This window comes from Camelus ferus, chromosome 23, assembly GCF_009834535.1.
Source record: "Camelus ferus isolate YT-003-E chromosome 23, BCGSAC_Cfer_1.0, whole genome shotgun sequence".
NCBI lineage: Eukaryota > Metazoa > Chordata > Mammalia > Artiodactyla > Camelidae > Camelus > Camelus ferus.
In genome coordinates, this window is record NC_045718.1 from 32,634,352 (window position 1) to 32,661,457 (window position 27,106).

The window sequence follows — 27,106 nt, forward strand, 5'->3', positions numbered from 1 at the left end:
TGGTATTGGCTACTGGGCTTACTTCATAAATTTGTATTAGGGTTCTCCATAGAAATAGAAGCAATAGAATTGTTCTGTTTCTGAAAGTTTATAATGAGGAATTGGCTTATGCAATTATGAAGGTTAAATCTCACGCCTGCCATCTGAAAGTGAGGGACTGAAGAAAGCCACGGGTGAAATACAGTCCACATCTGATGGCTTGAGAACCAGGCAAGACCACGATGTAAATCTCAGTCCATATATATGCAATTTTTTCCTGATATATGCTTATATATCTTATATAGTATCTGTCTTTTGCTCTTCCTGTTTTGAGTGCCTGTTATCAATTTAGTAAGTTGAATTATGTCAAATATCTTTTCAACATCTGAGATGACCAACTGACTTTTCTCTTTAAATCTATGATTATGATAAATTCTCTTAATATATTTCCTAATATTAAACTATCTTGGAATAGTTTAACTTCCTGGAATAAATCCCACTTGGTTATGGTGTATGATCCTTTAATGTGCCACTAATTTTTTTGTTGTTTCTAATATTTCACTTCGCATTTTGCATCTAAATTAATAAGTATCACTGGTATATGGTTATTCTTGTGTACCGTTGTTTTTTGTTATCAATGTTCTGTTCAATTCCTATAATGAATTTAGAAGGTTTCAAATTTATTTTAAATGTATTTACATGGAACTGAATTAAAAAAAGTCTCTTGTGATTCTTTATTTTAGTTTGTGATTCTTCTTATAGCCTACAATTATTTCCTTCTTACTAGTTTCAGTTTTTTACGACCTCTCCAATTATTTTTTTTCTTGATTAGGCAATCTAGTAATTTATTCAGTTTTTGTTCTTGCTTTTTGTTTATTTATTTTTTCTAAGATCCAGCTTTTGGATCTATTTGTTGGTCCTACTGTTTTTTTCTGTTTCTTTTTTTTTTTTTTTTTCTGGACTCATTAATTTCCACTTTTATCTTTACTAATTCATTTCTTCTGTTTCCCTTCAGAAGTATTTTGTTTGTTCTTTTTCTAACTTCTTGAGTTGGATATTTAACCCATTTATTTTAATTCTTTCTTGTTTTCTGATATATGTATTTGAAGTTATCGATTTATAAGAATTTAAGGGTAAAAAGGTACATACTTTAAAGCATAACATGTTACACAGCCCAGTAACCATGTGTCCCCTGCCCTTCTCCTTAGTATCCTCCTCAGTAACTTTCACAGTCTTGGGCAGATACTATGTTCTCAATAATTATTTGATTCAACAAATGCAAACTAAACAAATACATGCCAGAGGATAGTGCCCCCTTCCCTTGTCCTTCCACCCTGCAATACAAGTCTCGTTGCGCCATATTGGTTAGCATGCCCCATGGACTTTGGCTTCAGAAGAAGCACTATGGTGCGTTAGCCAAAACGATTCCCTTGCCAGCCAAGTGTCCTGAGGATTGGCTGCTTGATTTCTCAACAGAAAAATATTTTGATAAACTGTTTGAGTTGGCACCAGTGCTTCCAGAGTTCTTGCCCAAGGGCACAGGGTTTATGTCCATCTGCAGATCTGCACAATAATGACAGCTTGTATTTATACAGGACCAATTTTTAGAAGAGTCTGGCATTCCTTACACTTTATCTTTCACCCTCTTACCATCCCAGAGAGGCAGCAGGAAGAACAATAGGAACACAAGGAGAAACTGGAATCCAAAGTCTCTTGCCAAAGGTTTTTATGTCCTGTCAGTGATGGAGAGGACCAAGCTGTGTGTGGTCTATAACCTTTTCCACATGAATCTAGTTATTTAAAATAATATACATTATTTATTATTTTATACATGTGTGTATATATTATACACATGTACATATTAAACATGTTTAATATATAAAATCAGCTTTGAGTCATCATCTACATACAACTCACCAATTTTCCGTGCACAATCCCATGAGCATTAACAATGTATGCAATTATGTAAGCACCATGAGAATCCATTTCCATCATCCTCAAAACATTTCCAACATCTTAAAGAGATCTGTTGAGCCCCTTTACAATCAGTACAATTCCCCGTATTCCTGGCAACTGTGGAAATACCTCCTTCTTATCACTACAGTTTCGCTCTTCTTAGAATTTCATAGAAGCAGAATCATATACAACGTAATCTTTTGCAGCTGCCTTCTTTCACTTAGCATAATTCTTTAAAGCATGTTGTTGTATCATCAGTGGTTTGTTACATTCTAATGCTAAAAAGTGTTCCATTGTATGAATACACCAGTCTGTATAAACATTCACCGGTTGATGAATACTTGGATTCTTCACAGTTCTGGGTATTTAAAATAAAGCTTCCATGTACATTCATACAAGAATCTCTTTGTGAACATGTGTTTTCATTACTCTTGGATAAATGCCTAGGAATAGAATTGTGGGTCATATGGTATGTGCATATTGAACTTTATAAGAAACGAATTATTTCCCAAAGTGGACATACCATTTTTGCATTCCTGCCAGCAAAGGGAGTTCTGGTTCTTCTACATCCTCTACATGACTTAATTTAAGGCTTTCTAAAGGGAATGTAGTGGTTTCTCATTATGAATTTAATTTACATTTCATTAGTATATAATGATGATGTGAATATTTTTATGTGTTTTGCCATTTGTGTATCTTCTTTGGTGACGTATCTGTTCAAATTTTGCCAGTTTTTAAATTGGGTTGTTTGTCATTTTATTATTGAATTATAAGAGTTCTTTATATATTCTGAATACCAGATTTTAATTAGATGCATATTTGGCAAATATTTTTCTCGGTTTGTGGCTTGTCTTTTCATTTTGCTAACAATGTTTCTCAAAAGCAAAAGTGTCTGATCTTGATAAAGTTCAATGATTTATAGTGTATGCTTTATATAGCCTATTTAATAAGTTTTTGACTAATCCAAGTCCACAAGGTCTTCTATATTTTCTTCCAGAAGTTTTATAGCTTCCACTTTAAGTTTGTGATCCATTCTGATTTAATTTTTGTATATTATTGAGGTAAAGGTCAAGTTTCATTTTTAAAAGACATGTGGATATTCAATTGTTCCAGCATCATTTATCATGAAAATGATCCATTTGCAACCATTTTGAAAACCGCAGATCATATATGTTGGATTCTTTCTGATTATCTGTATGGATGATTGTGTTGTCTTCAATACAAGCCCATTTTTTCTTCTTTATTTCCAACGATATGCTCTTATTCATTTGACTTCCCTTATTAAACTGGCTGAGACCTCCAGTACAAAGCTGAATAGAAGTGGAGAGAGTAGACATTTTTCACGTGTTCCCAAATTTAAGGGGAAACACTCAGTTCTTCATCACTAAGAGGTGTCTGTTGCCACAGAACTTGAAGGATGTTTAGGGCAAGATGTTTCTGAGGCTGTCCAAACCTATACCAAGAGAGGACATAAGACAAAAATCTATTTGTAATTTATAAGAAAAAAATTCTCTGATACTCTTTCATGTCCCTCTGGCCACCAGATTTATGACAATCTTGTCCTTCCTCCTTTCCTAAGCTGAGACCTATCCAGAAGCTAGTTAATCATCCTCAGGTCACAGGAAATACAGTGGTGGAATGAAGAAGAGATTCCAGACCTAGAATTTCAGGCTCTTAATCTTTGGGGCTGGGGTGGGTGATCATGACAGCCTGTGAGCCTTTGTGGGAGAAACTTCACTCCAGGTAGGTCCAGCCCTGCTCCCTGGGAGAACTTCCAGTCCACTTATCCTCCATCATCCCTGTTCTTCCCCAAGGCCCTTATCTTGATACCAATGCCTCTCCCTGCCAGTGTGATGAGAGGTGGCTTCAAGGCTAAAATAGCTTTTCCTAACTGTGCCCCAGCCTTGGATTTCCATCTAGAAAGATCAGGAACAGGTCCCAGAGGGATTTTTGTTTGTTCATTTGTGTGTTTTTTATTTGTTTGTTTGTTCAGATATCTTGTCAACCCACAGTGGTTGTTAATACTGAGATCTTCATACTGAAGCAGAAAAAGGTCTTATCATCTAACTTATGTAGCCCATTCCCAGAGGCTTAGGGTGTTGTTAACTACTAGGCCATTCTCACGTACAGATAAAATATCTTCCAGCACAACTGGAGGGAAGGGATCTAGTTGGACTGCAGAGGCATTTGGTTCTTTGTTACTAGGAGATTTCCAATGAGACATAAGGATGGTTCATTGGGAAGGCAGAGACCAGGAGCTGGTTTATTGCAACAACAGCTGCTAAATGACAGATTTATTGTTCATCGGGCATCCTGAAGGTGGTGCCTTGGTACTTAGCTTCTCCTTATCTAGATGAACTGAGACTGAGATTTGGGGCTATCAATGTACTCCCAACCTTACACCATACTTTTTGGAGTCTTGCTTAGTGTATAATGCTGGTCTACTGGTTTAAGGTGGGAGTAGTTCTGTTCCCTGGACCTCATATGCTTGAAGCCCTGTGGTCATCAAACTTTCTCTGCCAGCAAGGCCAAGAGGGCTAAGAGAAAGCTGATGGAAATATCACAATTCTGTTTCAATTAGTAAGTCAGCCTGGTCAACAAGAAAGATGCCTACAGATTTTAATTGGTCTCGAGGGAGGAGAACAGAATGTTCTAAGATGTCCTTGCTTACCCTGATATTGCATTATCTGGGCCACAGGGCAGCTGTAATCTTTCCCCCAGGGCTCGGGAAGTCTGCCTAGAAATAACATTCAAATTCAGTGTTAACCTTTTGACCACCGTGTTGCTTCAAAACAGATGATCTTAATGAAGTTAGCTTTAGAAAGGCAAAGTCTCTCCCATTTGTGAATAGGTCAGTCTTATTCCTAGAATACTAACCCCCAAGGACACAAATGTCAGAGAGGGAAACTCCAACCAGAAGGCGATCAGAAATAGCCTAGATGAAATTTACATCTGTGTCCTCATGCTATTCTCACTCATAATTCTAGAAGCCAATCCCTCTACTTCTCAATGTCTTAGATTCTCCATTGGTATAATGGAGATGGTTGTGTCCTCTTAGAAAGTAATTTTGACTTAAAACCCTCAAGCTCATGGCACAAATCCTGACCGGTGCTAGGATACAGAAAGGTTTCACTCGCAAGTGATGCTACCATCTTCCATGAGCTTTTCTCCTACCTACATTTTCAACTGGTGAAACGCACATGCTGCTTGTTAGTCAGGATAAGCTAAGTTTTGCTGTGGCAGGAAACCTCCAAATCCCAAAGGCCTATTTCTCACTTTCAGGACAGTCTGATACAGGTCAGCCTGCTTTCCTTGGTGGCCACCTTTCGACAGTGGTGAGAATCTGAGTTGCTTCCATTTGGCAACTTTATCTCAGTGTTCTTTATTTCCAGCCATAGTGGCAGGAGAGAGAGGATGCGTGGCGCCTACATCCCTTTTACTGCCTCAGACAGCAAATGCCACGCATTACTTCACTCACATGCATGCCCATGAGCCAGAATTAGCCATATAACTTCATCAAAAGCTCAAGGAAGACTGGGAGATACTCAGGAGCTTATGGAATATTTGGGAAGCACTTGTCACATGTCACATACTCCATGAATGTTATTTGTTTTGCCGTGTCCAACCCAGGCAGGGATTCCAAATGATGATAAAGCCGTTCAACGATATTGCCAGGTGCTACCAACTAGAGATACAAAGATACCTAAAACCCAGGTCCAGCTTCAGGCATTCATAATTAGGAGATGGGAGTGGGAAAAGATGAAAATGAGTAAATTATTGGGATATATATAATTTCCTGGAGAATGGAGGAGGAAGAGATCAACTCTATAGTAGGTAAGGATCTATGAAGGAACAGACATGGAAGATGGTCCTGCAGTTCTTAAAGAAGAATTAGGACTTCACCAGGTGTTGGTGTTGGGATGAGTGAATCCCAAAGTAGAGAAAAAGGAGCCTAGAGTCAGACTTCCCTTCTTTTTGAGTCCAAGTCAACAGGGGACACGCTTTCAGTCCACTGGGTTAGGCCTGTGCTTCTTAAAGGAATGAGTTAATGAATGCTGAGACCTCCATTTCACAGCATCCTGAATGAACGGTAAAAATGAGAAGTCTTTTAGGAGAGGAAGTAGATAGAGTAAAGACTTTGAAGACAGAGCAGAGGAGAGGCCCCCACAAATGACTCCCTGCCAGGCTCACTCAGTGACATTTCAGGTGACACCAGTGGGCCTGTCTGATCTGGTATTCAATTATTTTGTCAGTAAAGCTTTGAGAGAATATAGCTGCTCTTGCCAGAGAGTCCGCCCCTCTCACTCATTGTTTACAACCCTGTCACCCTGAAAGACTGGCACTGTGGCCTAAGAAATTAGGACCCAAGCCCGAAAGCATTATTTCCATAAAACAACTGGACATATAGCAGAACCCTCTGGATGGAACTATCTCTTCAGAGGCTTGGGGAGCTACTTTTTTTCTTTATTGAAATACAATATTGTGTTAGCTTCTGGTGTACAGCATAGTGATTCAGTTATATATACATATATTTTCTTATTCATTTTAGGTTATTAAAAGATATTGAATGTAGTTCCCTGTGCTGTACAGTAGGGCCTTGTTGTTTATCTCTTTTATATATAGTAGTTTGTCTTGATGTGGGTACTTTCATAAAAGTTACTGATCAGAATACCTTGCATTTGTAGAGCATTTAATTATTTGCAAAGCACTTTTACATATCCATTAAGTGAACCAGTTTTAAAAAAAAACGGTATCGAGGAAAGTGTGGGAAATGGGCACTTCTTTGTATCACTAGGAGAAAACGTAAATTGCTGCAGCCTTTTTGGAAGGCAATTTGACAGTGTCTGCTCTGTAGCCTAGCAAGCATACTTCCTGGAATTTATCCTTTATGTTTGTTTAAAAGATAAAGATAAACACATCAGTGAGCTTGTTGCAGTATTATTTGAAATATTAAAAAAAATGAGGGAAAATCTTACTATCAATTGGGAATATCCAAATAATCCATTATATACAGGAATTATGAAGCTATGCGTCTGTTAAAAATGAGATGAATCTGATGTCTTGATATGGGAAGATGGTCACAATAAAGTGCTTAGTGAAAATCCCAAGTGTGTGTGTGCATGCTGCTTCCTTTCCTACAAGACTTTTCATTTTTACCATTCATTCAGGATGCTGTGAAATGGAGATGTGCATGTTGTGTGTTTATGTGTGTGTGTTGTGTGTGCATGTGTGTGTAGTCTGTATAAGAATAGACATTGCATCTACAATATCAGGGGCAGCTCTTGGGAGTGCGTTTGAGATTGAGAAGGATATTAAATATGTATTTCACATATTTCTTTATGAAAAAGCAAAACTGACCTCTTGCCCTGCTTTAGAAGCAAGACAGGCAGGGGGAAGGCAAATAACAACGAGCACTGTCAGAGTCACCTGTCCCCATCTTGTCCCCAGGGAAATGAGATCTTAAGCCAGTTGCTGTAAGTTGCTAATTCCTTGCAAAACATTTTTATTCGGACTTTTACAGTGGCTGATATCTTTGTGTAACTTTGCATTTGTGCTAGTCATTTGTCAAAACTGCTCTTTTCCCAGCTCCCAGCATGAATAAATAGCCTGTCATGTGTCTTTTCTTTACATAGCTGTGGTATATGTTTTTTTTTTTAATTTGATGAGCTATCCTTCCAAAACTCTAGTTCTCAATCATGCTTGCACATTGGAATCATGTGAGGAGTTTTTAAAACTATTCATTTGTGGGTTCTAACCCTCTCTCTGAAATCTTGGCTTTATTGGTGTGGGTAGGCAGGGCAACAAGAGTTTTAAAAATTTCCCAAGAAATTCTAATATACAACCAAAGCAGAGGGCCACTGTTCTAAAATTTAGGCTCACTTGTGAAACTTTTTTGCAAGTAAATGACTTTTATTTTTTTGCATGCTTTTTGTCTCTAAGTCTTCTTTTCGGTAATTTTTTTCCAAATTATGTACAGTAATCATGTATTATTTTATAAATTCAGGAAAAGAATAAAGAAAAATGTTTTCTATGTAAAACATAACCATATTGTTACTGATTTTGAGAAGTTTAGATTTTTTTCAACACTGTGAAATAGATGACAATTATGCACTATCTCCATTTATCAACGAGGAACCTGAGGCACAGAAAGGGTAGTTGATTTCTATGGTTCTGTAGTTCAAGTTCTATAGCTCCTAAATGGCAATGCTAGAGTCAAACCCATGTCATCTCACCTAAGGTCCCGGAATCTTTGGACTTTATTTCACTGCCAGCACCATAGGGCTAAGATCTGACCATAAATGAGATTTCTTGCTAACCAGCGGCAAGAAATTGGGAAAAATGGAAAACCCAGTGGAAATAGTTACTGGTTAAGAATGACAGAATTTGGGCTTTAAGTCTTACTCTTCCACTATCAGCCATGCAACAATCTCCTTACCTCCCTGGTCTCCAGTTTTTATCACCTTCTCCATTTATATCTGCTTGAACTCCCCTCTGTGCTGCTCTATATGGGGCAACCACTAACCACATGTGTCTGGCATGACTGAAGAATTGAATTTTTAGTTTGATTTAAATTTAAATTACTTTAGATTAAAATTTATATAGCCACATATAACTAGTGGACCTATCTTGGCAATGCAGGGTGATTTTTAGAGGACAGCCCACCCACCCAGAGAATTGTTATATCACAGGAAAGATGTTGACACTCTGCTTATAAATAGTGTAAAAAGTAAGCCAGACAGAGAAAGACAAATATCATATGATATCACTTATATGTGGAATGTAAAAGAATGATACAAATGAACTTATTTACAAAACAGAAATAGACTCACAGACATAGAAAACAAACTTAGGGTTACCAAAGGGGAAAGGCAGGTGAGGGGATAAATCAGAAGTTTTGGATTAACAGGTACACACTACTATATATAAAAGAGAGAAATAACAAAGACCTACTGTATAGCACAGGTAACTGTATTCAATATCTTACAATAACCTATAATGAAAAACACTGAAAAAGAATATATATATATAAATATATACATGTATAACCAAATCACTTTGCTGTACACCTGAAATTAATACATTGTAAACCAACTATACTTCAGTTTTTAAAAATGCTTGAGAAACATTACATACAGCACAAAGTAAAAACCATTCAGCGTGGCATTTCCAGTCGAGCTGTTCTATCTATCTCTGCAGTTACATTCCAGTGGTACCAGCACAATCATCAGGCTCTAAAAGACTATCACTTTTCTCATTCTCACATCAAATGCCTGGCCACCATTCTCCTGAGTTCCACCCACCCTTCAAGACACAGCTGAATGTACCTCATCTGTGATGACCTTTGACTCTTCCACTCCTCCCTCCTCAGCTCCCCAGTGAAATGAATCACTCTCTCCAGCACTTCCAGCATCCATCTTATTACATTATGGTTAGTGATTCAGGTCTGATAGGGAGACAGTGACAGGCAGCTCAGTGCAGTTTGGTCAGTCTTCTGGTGGAGAGAGATCCAGGGTGTTGTCGGCACCCAGAGAAGGGACCACTGTAGTCAAGCTGGAGAGAGTGGGTCCTCTGAGAAGCAGATGAGAAGACAGGGTAAGTGAGCAAGAACACTTATTAGGGGCAATGCCTGGGAGAGAAAATAGGACAGGAGCGAGAAGAGGCTGAAAGGACCATCAGACCACACTAAAGACATGCCCTGGACTTCAGAGCAGCATCTGGCCCTGAGCCCAGTATGCTCCCATAATCAAAGGCTGAGAGGTGCATTTATCCCAACCACAGAGTGTGATGCACTAAGTAAAAGTACCTGTGAAGTCAGTTTACAAGTGATTGAGCACTGTACAAATAACAGTTGTCTTCACTGTAAACCTCCAGGAATGAGTATTATGGTAACATCAGGAGAACATCTCAGAGCTAACAAGGAAGCCAGCAGATGGAAATTAACCAATTAAACTACAGATGTTGTTTTTGAAATCGAATAAGAGATGGCATGAAAAATGCAGGCTTTCGTTTTGCTATCAAAAGTTCTTTCTAAATAGATTTCTGTCTTGGATTTGGCAACTGGCGGGGCTGTGAAACTCCTTTCCCCTTGGGTCTTTAAAATTGTAAACAAGCAAGCAACAAGAATTGAGGAAGTATCCGCCATGTGCTTACCCGTGTGCTGGATGCCGTGGGGAATTAGGACCATTGGAGGAAGCCAGAGCTGTGGAGGAGCACATGGGGGAGGTGAGACCATGATCATAAGTGACAGGAAGCTCAATGAACAGGACTACGTAGGTACAACCCTATAATGTGGAGAGACAAAACATCACCTGCTCTGACAAAGGAAATAGAGCCTTGCCCTTGACCAGGAAACCATGTGGACTCCACCCAAAGATGGTGCTGTCACTCCCCTAGTCAAATATAAGCAATTGACAGATCTTAGAAATGACAAAAACAAAATTAAAATGGGAGTGAAATCAGTCAGATGGAATGCATGGAAATCTGAAATGAAAATATTATCATTAGGTGGCTGAGTAGGACCTTCCTTAAGTGTCTGGACACCAAGTCCCACTGGTCACCCAAGCTTCTGGAATAAAGTCATGTTTCACTCTGAGTTGCTGAGCCACTGACCTGAGCTTTACTCACCCTGTCCTCCATGCTTCCCAGGTGAGGGGCAGTTTCCGTGCTCTTGCAGCCGTAGATGGGTCTAATCGACACTCCCACCCCCAGGCCTGGCCTCAGATTCCCTTTTCAGGGAGAGAGAGGCTCAGGCTGAGTCATCCCAGTGATAAACGCTGTAGTCACTCGAGGGAGGTGTCCCCAGCTGCCCTGGCTGGAGGGCAACCAAGTGAGTAACCCTGCCAGTGTCACGTGGTCCTGGAACGGAGCTGGCTTCTGCCCGGGCCAGGTCCGTGCAGTGAGCAAGGTTACTAACAACATACACACAGACCCTGACAGCGCCCTTGAGGGGACTGGAGGTCTGTCTGGGGGGCTTGCAGACTGAACAATTGAACTGGCAGATGGAAGGCTTATGAGCCAGTGGACAGGCAACTGAAACTGACATAAGTGAGTTCCTAGAGAAGAAAGTTCCTGGAGAAGCGTTGTCTGGGAATCTCTGGGTGCAGATCTCTGGGAATAATCTGCTCCTTTTCCCATATTGCCTCCCCCCCCTCAGCACAGCTCTTGTGGCTGACAAAAAACTGCTAGCAGCTTTCTATCTAAATTCTGGACTTCCAAGAAATAAAATTACAAAGGCTCCTCTTGCCCAGGGAAAAGAGGGACAGCGATCATTTCCAAGGTTCGGAATGCTACAGAGGCTGTTTTCTGTTCAGCCCGTGTGAGGGGGAGATAAGGCAATGCACTTAGAGAATCAGAGTGTCAGGATCTTGGCCTTATTTCATAGGTCCCAATTAAATGTATTCAAAATATGCCTGCAATTTGCCCCTAAAGTTTGAAGAAGAATAGAACAATCTGTGGCAATCTTATTTTGGTTTGTTTTTCTGGGGAAAAAAAAAAAAGACGGAGAACAGATAATAAAATCCATATTAACTTAAGGAGGATATTCTGCAAATACATCCCCTACTATTACAACTTACCCCACCCAAGACATATTCCAGCACATTGCATTTGAATCTCCACCTTTCTAAATCAACACTGCTTGGAACATTTTTATTTGCACAAACATATTTTTTACTTTAGTCAACTTACAACCATTCCTAAAAGAGGATTCTTTATACACAGTTGATAACAAAAAAAAATTTCGTCCTATCTAAATTCTGGACTTCCAAGAAATAAAACTATAAAAGTTCCTCTTGCTCATTGTAACCTGGTCAAATAATCAGTATTCAGTGGAGCCAGCCACAGTAGGCTTTCTTGCAATAAAACTGCCTAGATAATCATCATTCAATTACTTATAGAAAATTTATTTTACATCCAGCGTGAGCTGGAGACAACATAACAGAGTAGGTGGATAAGCTTTGAACCCCACATATCTGGGTCCCAGCTGTGCAGTACACTAGCTAGTCTTACATTGGACAAGGTACTAAGCGTCTGAGTTTTTTCCTTAGTAAAATGGATATATTAATTATGATTTCATCACTCGTGGTAAGGATTCAATTAAATAAGTGAATATATGTAAAGTTCTTAGCTCAATGCCTGGCACATAAAAAGTGGCCAATAATTGTCAGCTCTTATTATGATAAGGATGGAATGAGGTTCAAGAGATGCGAAAATACAGTTCCTAAATTTAAGACACCTCTCATATGTTCAGGAGTCAAAATCAACATTCATAAAACATGATGAACATTGACAAGTGGTATTGAAACAAATGCTAAATTGTTGATTCAGTCTGTCATGGTTTTGGGACTTGCCAAAGGTCTTTGTGTATTTATGCACACCAATGCTGAGTTACAATAGGGTATCTTCTGTGGATATTAAGCACAAAATTAAATTAATTACATTTTGGCAAATTAAACTAAATGTGTTGATTACACTGATTGCAAATTGAATACAGAAATACTTCATGTATTTTTTCATTTCAAGTATTTCCAAATATTTGGACATCGAACAGAAGGAAAGAGGGCTATTCTTTCTTGCATAATTTAAGGATACATGTTGGTTTCATGTTGAGGGCATTTCCAAGCTGATGAACTAACAATTATCCTCTCTGCACAGTTTTCTTGTGGGCCTGAAGTTATTGTTATGCTGTTGGTCACAGCTCCCAAGAATGGGTCACAGATAAGAGGCAAAACTGCAAGCCAGGCCACAACCCATAATTGAGCACACATGCCTAAATTTAGACTTTCTTTCCTAAGTGAGTTTTTGTTGGGTGAGGGTTCAGGGAACACATCCATCAAATGTTGTTCCAGGCACAATGTCACCCTCCCCATAATTTCAGAGTAAACAAACCTCAACGAATGGCAGGCATAAAATACGGTAGACAGGGTCAAGACCACTAAGAGTCTCTTGCATGACCCTCATATATGCACCAGGGAAAGAGGAGTCATAGCAGGGCCCTACTTGACAGGGAGGTCACTGCCCTGAGGCACAGGACCAAAGCACAGGACGAGATGTAGTGACTGCTGCGTGGTCAGGGATCTGCGCCCTTCCCCTTACCAGGCTTTGACATTGGACTTTTCCTCAAGGGCTGAAGCTGCCCTCCATCCCTCTACCCTATTTATCTGGCTCTGGATTAGAGCGTAGATATTCAACATAGTCTCCAGGAAGAAATTTAGAACCTGAGACTCTTGGGGTTCCAGGCAACCTTAAAGATGATCCCATTCAAGGACCGTTCTGAAGCGTGAATTCCTTCTGTTCCATCTTCCAAAGCAGTTGATCAGCTGCTGTGTAAGAGCAGCTGCTGGTGGGGAATTGGTCCCTTTATAGATGCAGACTTCTCTCTCAGGGCTATTCTTGCACGTTATCGATTAGCTCCTAGATGGAGAAGCTCTTGGTGAGTGACTGCCCCACTTACCTTTGTGACCACAATGCCTAGTACAGAATCCAGTGCATAGCAAGTGCTTGTTGAAAATAATAATAACTAACAATTACCAAGTGCTTAGTATATGCCAGATCTGATATTCATCATTTCCCCCACCTTGTCTCACTTAGTCCTCAAAACAGCCCTTTGTGATAAGTTTTCTATTTTTTTTAATTGAAGTACAGTTGATTTACAATGTAGTGTTAGTTTCAGGTGTATAACAAAGTGATTCAATTATACATATACATTTATGTATTCTTTTTCATATTCTTTTCCATTATAGGTTATTATGAATATAGTTCCCTGTGCTATACTGTAGGTCCTTGTTGTTTATCTACTTTATGTATAGTAGTATGTATCTGTTAATTCCAAGCTCCTAATTTATCCCTCCCCATCCTTTCCCCTTTGGTAATCATAAGTTTGTTTTTGTGTCTGTGAGTCTATTTCTGATTTGTAAAAAATTTCATTTGTATCATTTTTTCAGATTCCACATATAAGTGATATCATATGATGTTTGCTTTTCTCCATCTGACTTACTTCACTTAGTATGATAATCTCTATTTCTATCTTTGCAGAATAAAAAAAATGAGATTCAGAGAGCCTAAGTAAATTGCCTCAGGTCACATAGCTAGTTACTGACAGAGTGAGGATTTAATACAAGTGTGCAGCTCTGAACTTGAGCACTTAATTGCTATTTGGGGTCAATGAAATAATAAATAAATGAGAAAAAAGCAGGTGACCTGTATCTCCTGCCATTGATCTTAAATCTCCGTTTGTGGCTGGTCGAATCCCTCTTCCATATGACATGAGTCACGTCTGAAGACCGCTTTGAATTGTCTTTGCCTTTTCATCTTCCTCTGTCTTTGTCTTTTTCAGGCTATGTATCATTACTTATATGTTCCTTATATGAATGGTTTCAAGTCATTTCATGCTCCAAATATCTTATAGGGACTCAACTAGTGAATTTATTTTCAATTCTTTCTTGGCTACCAACATCTCACTGTTTATCTGGTCAGATTCCACAACCACTGCCCTTTCCCGCATTTGGTGGGCATCGTCCTGATGGGCTCTTTCAGTGGGCCAGGATTCCTCCAAGGCATGTCCAGTGGGGTAGGGTAGTTTTTGCATTGCAAAGTCAACCTCTAATTCTTCACTGACCACTTACTAGCCCCCGGGCCCCACTGTGCTACCTGGAAATACTAAGTAATAAGACTCTGCCCCATTATCCACCAACACACACACCTGGCTTTCCCATAGATGCTGCATTGATGAATCCCGATGCATTCCCCCTCACCTTAAGGCCCTGGACCCATTCTTACGGATTAAATGTCTAAGAAGACTGAACATCTGAGTTCTCTTCCGTACTATCTAGGTCATGTCTCTGTATCTCTATCTGCATCTACCTCTGTAGATCTAGACCTTTACATCATCATCTCACTGGATACTCAGAACAGCCCTTTCTAAGATTTGATGAAAACATCCTAACTCAGCTACAAGACTTACAAAGGAGATGCAACCAATCAGTGACAGATCAAGAGCCAGGACAAGGACCCCAGATTTCTGGCCTCCAGTTCACGCTAAGTGAGGCATGGGGACTAGAGGGCAGCTAAAACTTCTGGATCTAGGCCACAAGTCATGAGCAGAATGTTTGTTTGCTTTGTGAGGTGAGGAGTCCCATGGCATATAGAAGACCTTCAATAAACACTTCTTGTCTGAATAAAAATCTTAAAAAATGCATTATGAAGTCTCCAATGTCTAAAAGAAAGCTTCATTCATTCATTCATTCATTCATTCATTTATTCATTCATTCACAGAGAGGCGGTGAGCACCTAGCATGGACATAGTAGTGTTCTACTGGCGCCATGAAACTACAGGAATGAGCCATTCCTACATAAGGAGGATAGTAATGATAAGAGCTGAGCTTTGCAATGCTTATTATGCCTTTGTGCAGTATCATCCTGAGCATCTTGCATATTGTAATTTATTTAATCTTTACAACATCTTTTAGGAATGAGCATATGATTCTTATTCCTACTTTACAGATGAAAAAGCCGAGGTGAAGAGAAGTTAAGAAATATGCCTAAGGCCACACAGCACGTTTGGCAGAGCCAGATTTTAACCTGGGCTCTCTGGCCCCGGGGTCCATGAACTAAACCCCCAGTGCTACACACTTGTCAAAACAGGAAGAAAAATAGCATTAAAAAAAATCCGACTCCTTGCCAGGTACTGACCCAACTAGACCCTTCTGCAAAACATTAACTGTTTCCTCCTTACAATAATCCAGTAGGTTGATACTTTATCACCATCTTGTTATTAAAGAACATTAGTGACTTTCTCAACACCACCCAGCCAGCAAACTGTAACAGGAGTTGGAAATGCCAAGGGCTGCGGGAGGTGGGCAATAGGAGTGCCATGGGGGTCCATGGGAGGCAGATGTTGCTTCCAGATGAGGGAGTTCACAGCCCATTCTCTGCCCCCATCATCATCCCCTTTGGCTCCCTGTTGTCTTGGCTCATGGGTGGAGTCGTTGCTGAGGACTCAACCTTCCCTTGGTTATCTAGCGGACAGCAGTGGCCAATTTTGGAATCTCAAGCCCTTTGCTTGTGCTTATAGCAGATGACCTGGGTTAGATTCAAGATCCTTCATCCAAGGTTCATTCTAGAATTACCTGGTATTTCAATTATAAAGCAGAGGTGCTTTAATTTCTAACACAGAAGTGAATTTTCTCTGAGGGCACATTTCCAGCGATCTGAAGGCCTCCTTTTTCACAGAGAAGGGAGGCACTCAGGGCAGGCAGGCAGAGAGAAAGGTGCCTCAAGACTCTAGTCTTGAGGTGCTGCAGAGCAGTGAGGAAATCCGTTTGCCGTTGTTTGGCAGGTGAACGCATGGCCTTGGAGCAGAGCCCGGGTTGTGTGGTCTTCTCGGTGGACAGTAAGCTGCAGTGGCAGGGCTGTCTCTCAGGATTAAGCTCTTAATTGCGCCCTACAGCTGTGGCCTAGGATGGGGGTGCCCTCAGTCAGTAAATGAAGCAGAAAGCATTGCTCTCTGTGTTCCTTTGACGATGCGATTTGGTTGATTCTCCAGGAATAAACAAATCTACAGGGCTACCAAAAGCCACATGAGTGTTACCTCAATCTTAAAGAAAACTAAACGCAAAAGGCATTGTGTCTAAACGTTGACCAGATGTGTGAAAAACTTATTTTAAGGAACGGTACTGTGACTCACTGAGCAATAATGCCTGGGTCCTGCTGTTTTAAATTACCTTTTGATGGTTTAAAACATCCATGTGTTGTTCTAGTGGGAAGACCGCATTGGAATGTTGCAATCTGAGTTCAGGGTATGAGTTTTAGACAGAGCACTTCTGTGCCTAAAGAGCACCACTCAGGGGCTTAAGGACTGAGAGCCAAGTTTGACTCTGTGTCCCAAGTTCTGGTCTTTTTTATTTTATTTTAGTCTCCTGTACATCTTATTATGCTTTTGTCCACTTCCTCTGCTAGGAAACTGGTCCAGGCCTCACCCCCATGACCCCACTTCCAGGTTAACCTTCTAACAAGTCCCCCTGCTTTCCATCCTCCTGCCACTTCACATAATGCTGCCACACATCTCCTTCCTGCCTGCCTTCCTACTCTGCGTACGTTCTTTCATTCTGTCTTCCTTCTTTCCCGCTTTCTTACTGGTGAATGTCTAAATCTTGTGCCATGTCAGATAACCCACTGGAATTTTGAAAAACGAGGAAGATAGCCTCTGTACAAGGCTTACAGAGGAGGAGGGGGAAGAAGGGTGGGCGTAATAAACTGAATGCTTGTGTCTTCCACAAACTTGTGTGTTGGAACCTAACCCTAGAGTGATGGTATTTGGAGGTGGGGCCTTTGGGAGGTGGTTGAGAAATGAAGTCAGAGCCCTAATGAAGGGGATTGGTGCCTCTTATAAAAGAGACCCAGAGAGATCCCTCGTTCCTTCCACTGCATGAGGCTATAGTGAAAATCAGTTATCCATGAATCAGAAGATGGGCCCTCGCTAGGAACAAATCTGTTGGTGACCTGATCTTGGACTTCCCAGCCTTCAGAGTTATGAGAAATAAATGTTTGTTCGTGATAAGCCACCTAATCTATGGCATTTTTCTTACAGCAGCCCAAATGGACTAAGCCAACAGATAAACCATTAAGTGTAATACAAATGTTGTAAATTCTACTATAGAAATGTACATGAGGCTCAGGTGGAAAATCCAAAGCAGAGAGTGATCATGGAAGGCTTTATAGGGGAGAAGGTATTTGAGTTGGGTCTTAAAAAGATAAGTAGGTGTTCTCAAGAGAGAGAAGACAGAAGAGAACATTCCATGCAGGTGAGGGCCTGAGACTTGAAGCAACCTGTCCTTTAACAGGATTTGAAGATAAGGTGGTGAAAAATAGGACTAGAGAGTTAGGACAGGCTAGACTATGTTGGGTTGTATATGCAACACTAAGGCCTATATAGTTAGGTGCCAGGGGAGGATTTGAAGAGGGGATCAATATATTTGGATTTTCATTTTGAAAGGTCACTATGGTTGTTCAGTGCAGGGTAACTGAAAGAAGCAAGACTGACAGCAGAGTGAAGACTATTAGATATGGAGCCCAATGGTCCATGGGAGAGATGATCAACTCCTGAATCCAGAAAGTGGCAGTAAATTTGAAGAGAGGGGATGGGTAAGAAAAGTGAAGAAAAACAGAATCAACAGAACATGGGCAGTGACTGGAATGGATGCATAAAGGAAAGAGAAGAACTGAGGTCAACTCCAAGTTAATGAGTGACACCAATATCCACTTAGCCACAGGAGGTAAGAGAAACAGAGGAGCAGATCACAGGAAGTAGAATCAGGGATGGATTGTATCTGAGGGGCCCAGGAAACACTGAGGCAGACACGTCCAGCAGGTAATTGTCAATACAGACAAGGTGTTCTCATGAGCTCTGATTTTCAGCTACAGGTTGAGAGTCATGTTCAAAATGCTGTGTTTAAACCCCGAGAGTGGGTGAGACCCCCAGTGGAGAGTACAAACAAAGGAAAAAGGCCAAAGATAACCTATGCAATGTCAGGGTCTAAGAGCTAAGACGAGAAGGAGAAATCTGCAAAGACAAGGGGGAAAACTAAGAATGAACTCTGTCATGCAAGCGAACGAGAGCGTTTTTAATAATGGCTGGATAGTCAAGTGTTATAAAACTGATGAATCACATGAAATGAAGGCAGATTTTTCATATCCTCTGCTCCTATCACTTTCAAGGTTCTTAGAACATCAATCAGGGTCATTTATGATTGATGTCGACTTCATTGCTCAAAAGTATTCCCCATTTCTTCTTTATACTGGCTTCTTCAAAGGTGCCAGATTCCTGGAGGCTTACTTTCCCTCCCCACTTCTGATCAAGCTCCAGCCTTCCTTCAAAGCCTGTTCAAGGATTAACTCCTCCTTGAAGTCACCCACTACTGTGATTTCTCTCCCCAGAACTTTGTCAGTGGAAGTTCAGCCTCCCAATAGTCTTTGATATAAAGGATTTTAAGCTTTATCCCTCCAGTGACCAGGTCAGCAGACTCCCACTGCTATCAGTTAATGTCTGACCAAGACCTTCCAGTATCTGAAGTGCTCTCACATATGTTTTCTCATTTAGTTCTTACAGTATCTCCATAAAGTCAGAATTAACATCATCTCACTTTACCTTTGAGGAAACCAAGTTGACCTAGGGTACAGATCATTCAATGGTAAAATCTTCATAAACCATCTTAATCTTAATAAATATTGATGATGATAAAGGAAAAACTATTTCTTCTCAGCAGCAAAGGCTAAAGCTTTTCAGCTGACGAGACGTATTCATCTGCTATTGCTGCTATAATGATTTAGTAAAAGCTTAGTGGCTTAAGACTGCACATTATCTCACAGTTCTTAGATTAGAAGCCCATGTGGGTCTCACTGGCTAAAATCAAGGTGTGGGCATTTCTTTCTGGAGGATCTGGTGGAGAACCTGTTTCCTTGCATTTTGCAGCTTCTGAAGCCACACCCATTCCTTGGCTCATGATCCCCTTCCTCCATCTTCAAAGCCAGCAATGTTACATCTTCCTGACTGTTCTTCCATAGTCATAGCTCTCCCTGACCACAGCTGGGAAAGGTTCTCTGCTTTTAAGAACCCATGTGATTAGATTATGTCTGCCAGGATAATGCAGTATATTCTCCCCATCTCAAGGTCCTTAATTCAATCACACCTGCACCTTTTCCACATAAGGTAACATATTTACAGGTGCCAAGGATTAGAATATGCATGTCTTTGGGAGGCCATTATTCTGTCTACTGCAGATGAATTTTCCTGGCCTTTAGTTAGTTCTTGAAATATGGAGACGATGAAGGAGAAAATGATGTCACTTTCTCCAGGATCTAAGGTACCTAATATTTGGAAGTGAAATTTTTTTTTTTTTTTATATTTTTTGTAGGTGTTTAGAAACTTCATGTGAAAACTGGGAGCCAGTGAGGACACTGCAACATTGTGCTGAAATGGTTCCCAAATCTGTATCCTAGTCATGATATGCAGTCTAAGGGGCAGACTCATATTTCCAAATATCTTCACCTGACTATTAGCCTGTTTAGCTAAGCTATATTTACAGAGCCACAGATAAACCTCAAATGCAGCAGGTCCCAAACAGAATGCACTGTGCCCTAGTCCTTTTCTCTTCTTCTGTTCCTAAACCCCATTAATAGTCATCATTCACTCCTTCCTCTGATCACTGGGGTTAATTTCAGCTCTTCTTTTCCCTTCATCCCATACAGCCATGGACCAATAAACTCTATTACTTCCACCTTATGTCTGTGTCTAGAAGTTGGCTTTCCCCCCATTGTCAGTTCTTTTTTTATTACAGTGTCTTCATTTTATACCTGAATTATTTCAGTAGAATCATAACTTACTTCTCTTCACCAGTTTTCCTTCATTTTAGCCCAATCTTTACTGTTGAAGATTGTGTTGCCAACATTAACTTTCCAGAAAAACCAATCTGATCAAGTCTTCCTTCTTCCAGAGACCCTTCCTGAGGTCCTCATCACCTATACAAAAATGTCTAAGGAAAACATGGACAAAGTTTGCTTCAAAGCAACTGGGAAATAGTCCCTTTGTCCTCTTCTTTCAACCCATGTATCTATCAGAAGGGCTATGTGACTGTATCCCATGCAGATCTTGATTTCTTTGGCCAGGAGAAGACATACTGTCTCGTAATGGTACGTCTGATGCTTGGTCAAACGAGTCATTTTCTCCTAGCTCCCACCAAACATCTAGAGAGGAGATAATTCTCTCCCAGCCCATGCCAAAAAAATGAGGGCACCCTGGAGCTTGTTTATCCTGGCTCTAGGATTGACTGCTTAGGAAGTATGCAAAGCCAATAATGACTAATGTCCTCAAATATTACTTATTACTCATATAGCATAATCACAATAAATACTGAGAGGCCCACACACTATTTGTTTTGCTATGTGAACCACAATTCGAAGTCTACCCAGTGTGGCATCTCCAAAGAAGAGCTATTAACTTGCTGAGCTAAACTATACATAAAGAGCAGTCAATTGTATGGATTCTTTGCTCGTAATTTGCAGCTAAGTTCCAATTAAACCTGTGTTGTATTCAAGCAAATTAAATTGCAGTGACAGTTGAGTTAGGGAAAAAAATGTAAAATGACTCTGTCTGGAGCCCAGGTAGACTGTAGCTTGCACTGATCCTGATTAGAGAGGGATGTGAAGATCGTTGGAATTATAAAGCATAAATCAATACACTGTCTATGAGAAGGCACTGTCATACACGTCTAGACAACAAGGACATTTTGAAGACTCACTGTTTGCAGGGGCATTGGGGAGATCTCCAAAAATACATACAATAGAGTTTATGACCCCAAGAATTGACACTAAGGCAAGAGTTGTTGCCATGAGACACACCAATGGCATGCTGAAGTGACAGTTTAGGTAATTCCAGTTGTCATATTGATCAGTTGCCTAAGAGTAGACAAGGTTGCTTGAGAATTGATCTGGTTTCCTTATCCATCATATAAGGGGTAATCACACTTGGCCCTCTCCATCTTTACAGGACAGTTACACAGTGGCTAATGTCTGCTGAATGCTAAATGTGCTCCTGCACCATCTGAAATGCTGTACACATATTAACACATTCAGTCTTCACAACATCCTGAAAAATAGGTGTTATAATCCACATTTTGTAGATTATGAAATTGAGGCACAGAGTTTCAGTTACTTGCTCAAGTTCACATGGCTCTCCCATTGATGGAGATTACTTTATGAACTGCTCATTTCTTATTACAGAACTCTGAGGCTCAGAAAGTTCTTTCTATGCTGAATCCAAGTCTGCCTATAACTCTTCCCAGTTGGTTATGGTTCTGTCCTCTGGATCTAAACAAAATAGATTCAGCTGTTCCTCCCCATGTCAGTCCTTCAGTATATAAGGACAGTGGCCATGTCTTCCCTCCAGTCTTCTTTTGTCTAAGTCACCTCAGTTCCTGAAACCATTTCAAATCTATCCAATATCTGCTATTATCTGAGTAGGAGACACTTCGCCCTTATCGTGTAAACAGTTAGGAAATGTTCCTACTAAGCATTGAGCAGATGACTCCCCCATCCTGAACAGAGGAAAAGGCTCATTTTTGTAATATTTCTTTGCCTCTTCTTACACCATTCCTGTAACAGCAAGACTGATAAATATATCTTATTATCTTCAATAATAAAAACAGCTAAAGTATATTATGGCTTATTACTTGCCAGTTAGTTGCTATTCTATGATGGATGTTTTAATGTACTTAATCATCACAACAAACCTGTGGGTTAGGTGCTGTTTTTATTTCTGTTTCAATGAACAGGGGCACAGAATAGTTAGGACTTGATACCATATTACACAGCATATGGCTGTGCAATGCCTAGCTACTCATAAGGAATAGTGACATATAAGTACCACAGTGGCTTGGAAGAGGATACATTTAAGAAACTCATAGAGCATGACTTTCAATGGATACTTTTAGTATGCACTTGGCCCTTTTTTGTGTGAACAACATTTTGTCTTATGAATATCTCACACAATTCTCAGATTTTAAGTGGAGTATAGAAAGAATGAAGTGCGTCCTTGAACTCAGATAACACCAAGCCTCCAGGGGCCTCTTGTCAACTTCCACTGACATTCCACCAGCCTGGTTGATCAGGACCTGCCCCAGGGATGAGTCACAGGTCAGCTGGAGCTGGAGCCCTGGTTCAGTGGGGGAAAAGCTATTGTTATAAAGGCGTGAATGTTTGCCTCAATCTCTAGGTCCCCTCAAGTATGTCTCATGATATCAAGGGTGGCATTTTATTGCTGCAAGATATTTTTATATCATGGAAACAATGGGTAGAGAGGTAGATAATGAAACATATGGATAAATGATAGATAAATAGATATTCTATCTATATCTGTCTGTCCATCCATCTATCTGTCCATATATCCATCCATCATCTATCTATACCTGGCTTTTGTAGCGATGGTATATATGTCACCTAATGTGATGGGCTTTTGTTTGTTTGGTTTGATTTTTTCTGGAGAAAGGAAAGGAAATTAGGTTTATTTATTCATTTATTTATATGGAGGTACTGCGGATTGAACCCAGGACCTCATGCATGCTAGGCATGCACTCTACCACTGAGCTATACCCTCCTCCCTGGATGATGGGCTTTTCAAGTGAAAACATTCCTGTAGTTGGGCACAGTTCCCACCCCACAGCATGACAGCACCGAGGGAAAGGGAGGTCAGAATTCTGAAGCTAAATCCCTGGAATAAAAAATGAGCTGAGAGAGCACTGTGGGTGACTCATACATGAAGTTAGAGGTGAGAGAGGTCTGCAGAGGGAAAAAGAAAGGAAGACACAAGCTTGTGTAACCCAAGAGTCCAGGGAAAGGATGCTCACACCAAGCCTGGCCCCAAGACACAAGATGTCCATCTCCTCAACACACAGCAACCCTTCAATGCCTGAGGCAAGACCGTATGAATGGTGTCTAAGGTAGCAGCTTGAAGAGGATGAAGAGAAAACTCATCCTGCCATAGGACGCTCATTCCAGGACTCCAACCCGTTATCCCTGCTGATCTCAAGAGACAGTCTGCTATTTAAACCAGTGGAGGAAGAATTTGTCACTGGGTCTCTGAGCAACTGCCTACTAGGTAATGTTTTTGGGAGGAGGGTCAGCGTGGAAGACTGGTGACCTTGTTTCCCAGTGATCCTGCCCCAGCTCGGCCTTGGCCCCAGTGACACTTGTCTTTTCATTTTCCTTCCTCTCTGACCCTCACTGTCCCCTCCTTGTCACCCCAGTAGAGAGGCTCCGCTGGGGGCTATAGCATTGGGGACACTTCCTTGGTTTGCCGTATGAAGGAAAGCTACCTTTTCCTGCTGAACTGTGCCCCTCAGCACTGCTTCCACTGCTTCCTCTGGAATGGTGCCACTGGCGTTGGATAACTTCACATGCCATGGCAATGAACTTGCAGACAAAATGAGTATATCCCACTCTGCCTGGCGGTATCTCATTTTATTTTTTCAGTGCTTTAAATGAGCGGAGCCTCACTGTGGGGAAAGGGGCCTGCATGACTACGCCAAGGCACAGCAATCATTCCATGTCCGGGACCAAGCTAACGGGGGAAGTGAGAACAAGCCGGGACCCTCTTCCTGAGGCATCCGCCAGCTGTCTGCACGAACTCAGAGGCAGACCTGAGCTGCTTTCATGATGAGCCGTGATGCTAGAAGAAAGGAAATCCAACTGGGCGAGTCAGTCCCAGGTGGGCTCTTCACACAGCAGCGTCTGGAGCCTCCATCCCCTGGACCGCTCACAGAACACACTCAATCTGGAAGTCGTTAGGAGAATGTAAGCCCAGAACACCCTGACGTCATCTTTAAAAGGTGACCTGATTCCAGAGCATAAAGCTGACCCTCACACGACTCTCCCAGACTACACCCTTATGGTCGACCCCACATTTCCAGCACTTGCGCTAATCTTTTCACCACTGTCCCGTTTGGAATAGTCTTTGTGTTGCCTAAGTGCATGAATGAGATACTGCTGAGCTTTCCTCTAGCCATTCTCAGCTGTTTGTCATAGCCTCTAGCTAACCTGCTTATTTCTATTTAAGCCAAGATTAGACGGCTATCTCCTTTTCTTTATCCCTGACTCAAAATAGATGCTGCTATGTATGAGCATCCAGAGAGGTCACTGGTTTGTGGTCAACCAATTCCCCCCATGTGGTCACTCCTGTGCTCAGACACTATGCATTTCATCCATCAGCTGGCTCTCCCTTTCAGCAGGAGGACCACCAGAGGCCCGGCACATCACACGGGAGACCCACCGGCCCATCTGCCCTTAACATTGCCTTGTGATACTGACCATCCCGGGGCTGTGACACAAATGGAAGCTCAGTAACCATCTCTTCAAAGTCAGCAATTATCTTAAGGTAGTTGCCAAATAACTTTAAAGCAATGCTAGCAGGTCTGCTTCAAAGCAGAAGGGCCATCTGTTTTCTTTTCTGTTCTTTCTCACCTTCTTTCTTTTGTTGTTGTTTAAGACAGATTTTCAAGCTCTACCTTAGACCTATTGACTTAGTTTAATAAACGCTTGAGGTGATTCTATCGTGCCAGCCAGTTTTGTCCACCAATCTAAAATGGCTTTCTTCATTTTGATTGAGTTGTAAGGGTCTACAAGTACATGAATGTGACTGCGGGTGTAAACTTGGGTCTACGACTCTCTGATTGTTTTATTCCATTGGCTGGGTTGATCATCCTCTTTCCCTTTGCCCCTTTACTGTGAGTCAGGCATAAAGAAAAGTTGTGCTGTAACTGCCATTCCACTTCTGCAGGCTGAGCGTTTGTTTGTGAATGAGGTGACCAGATGTCTGCGTCTGTGCTTTCTCCTTTGTGAAAGCAAGTTCCTTGTGTTCTCCCCAGACCATGATTTATCCGCCAAATTGTTCATTGGAGCAGTAGAGCAGACAATATTGGAAATCAATAAATTCCAAACATCAAGAATTTATCAAGGATATCAAGGTATATCCCACCATGCAATACTACACTGCTGTAAATTACATTTGCAAAGAATTTTGCATAAACAACTCTTCGCATAGTAAATACCTATGGTACAATATTAGCTGAACAAATAGTGCACAGCATTTTATGTAGAATATCTCAACAACTTAACATATGCATGGAAATACTGTAGGATGTAGATTCACTAAAATATAACAATGATTTTCTCTGGGTGGATAATTTTAAAAATATTTTAATACAATTTCTCTAGATTTAAAAAAATTCTTACAATGATTCTATGAATAACTTTTATATTAATATGTCAAGGGTGATTCAACAACTTTTACACGGATATTATGAGAATAAAATGAGATAATGGAAGGCAGCTGAAAAACTGTGGGTGAGCACTGTCGTTTTTGTGGTGATTACTCAACTTTGGGGGAAGCAGCAATAAAATTTTAATTTTAAGATTATTCAAGAACAGATCATACCACCTCCTTAGGTGGGTGATAACTGGATGCCAAATTAACATATCAACCTTGCAGTTCTACTTCAAAGGATGATCTCAGTCCTTAGGGCACCTTGGTGGAAAGCACTAATGCGTACCTCAGAGGTGAGATATGCTATGTCTCAAGCTCCTGGTGTCCATCAGTTTATCTCACGTTGTCCACATCACTCCTGGATGAGAGTAGAGGTGTTTTGGCTAGTGAATGTGCCCCGTGGCCAGGCTCATCCTCTCGGGCTGGTCCAGCCCTGACTTTGGTGATTGTCCCAGCAGCACCTTGAGCAACGGGGAGATCTGGAGGTGGGCAAGCTCTGAGTCTTCCACCTCCTTCTGCTGTGGTGTGCGTGACCGAGCATGACCACTTTAGGAGATGACATTTGCCCCAGCCAGATGCTTAGCTCTGATCTTGCTTCCTCTTCCTTCGTGTCTCCTAAGGGGCATAATCTGTCTCTAAATTTAAACTGTGCTGTCTTAAAATACATCCCCACTTCTGCCAGGGTTTCTATTTTTCTCCCAGATGACATTACGAAGGTTTCTATTAATACAGATAAGGCCAAGTGGCCAAACATGGCTCTCTGCTCCTTTACCGGGGGAGCCAGGGTTCAAAGTGGACAGACAGGAGTTGCTCCTTTCTTTTCTCTGGGAAACACCATGGCAGGTGGCACAAGCCATCTGGGACCATAAGCGCTTGTGTCTTACTGTCACATTGCAATCAGCCTCGGCTACCAGCATTGCACCTCTGGAGAAGAATCCGTGAGAAGATAGGGTGAGCAGTAAAGCCTGGCCAGGCACCAGCTCTCCAGCATAGCTCCTGCCTACAGCTTCTGATTCCTACCATCCCTTGCATTATTAACCCTTCCTGACATCAGGAAGATACCACTACTTGAGCAACCTAATGGCCCAGACACTGCTGTGTCCTCACTCTGGCCGAGCCCCAGGGAACACACAGGGAATAACTCGATCCTCATCTTCACTGATCTCTGCCCTTAGCATTCAAGAACCTCTAAGTAAACCTTGCTTACTCCAATCCTAATAATAGCGACATCGTATTGAGCGCTTACCATGGGCCAGGTGCTCCAAACATATAGGATTAATCTGCACAACACTAAGGTGGCTGTTATTCTGTTTGGCAGACATGGAAACCAGGGCTCAGAGAGGCTAAATAACTGGCCCCAGC

At 41.1% G+C, this 27,106-nt stretch overlaps 2 long non-coding RNA genes across 5 annotated transcripts; one reads left to right on the plus strand and one right to left on the minus strand.

Annotated features, from left to right (window-relative positions):
* Positions 1 to 504: 504 nt before the first annotated feature.
* On the minus strand, positions 505 to 26,347 carry LOC106730066. Of its 4 annotated transcripts, XR_004314550.1 has the most exons (5): positions 10,561 to 10,686; positions 10,087 to 10,217; positions 9,261 to 9,504; positions 4,607 to 4,672; positions 505 to 3,388 (listed from the first exon to the last, which is right to left on the minus strand). It is a non-coding gene; the product is annotated as an uncharacterized LOC106730066 (long non-coding RNA). The 4 variants fall into 4 exon arrangements; XR_004314551.1 differs by lacking the exons at positions 4,607 to 4,672; positions 10,561 to 10,686 and adding an exon at positions 26,031 to 26,347; XR_001366494.2 differs by lacking the exon at positions 4,607 to 4,672 and having other exon boundaries at positions 10,087 to 10,135.
* On the plus strand, positions 9,333 to 19,951 carry LOC116659281. The gene is made up of 3 exons (XR_004314552.1): positions 9,333 to 9,528; positions 17,945 to 18,206; positions 19,845 to 19,951. It is a non-coding gene; the product is annotated as an uncharacterized LOC116659281 (long non-coding RNA).
* Positions 26,348 to 27,106: the final 759 nt, after the last annotated feature.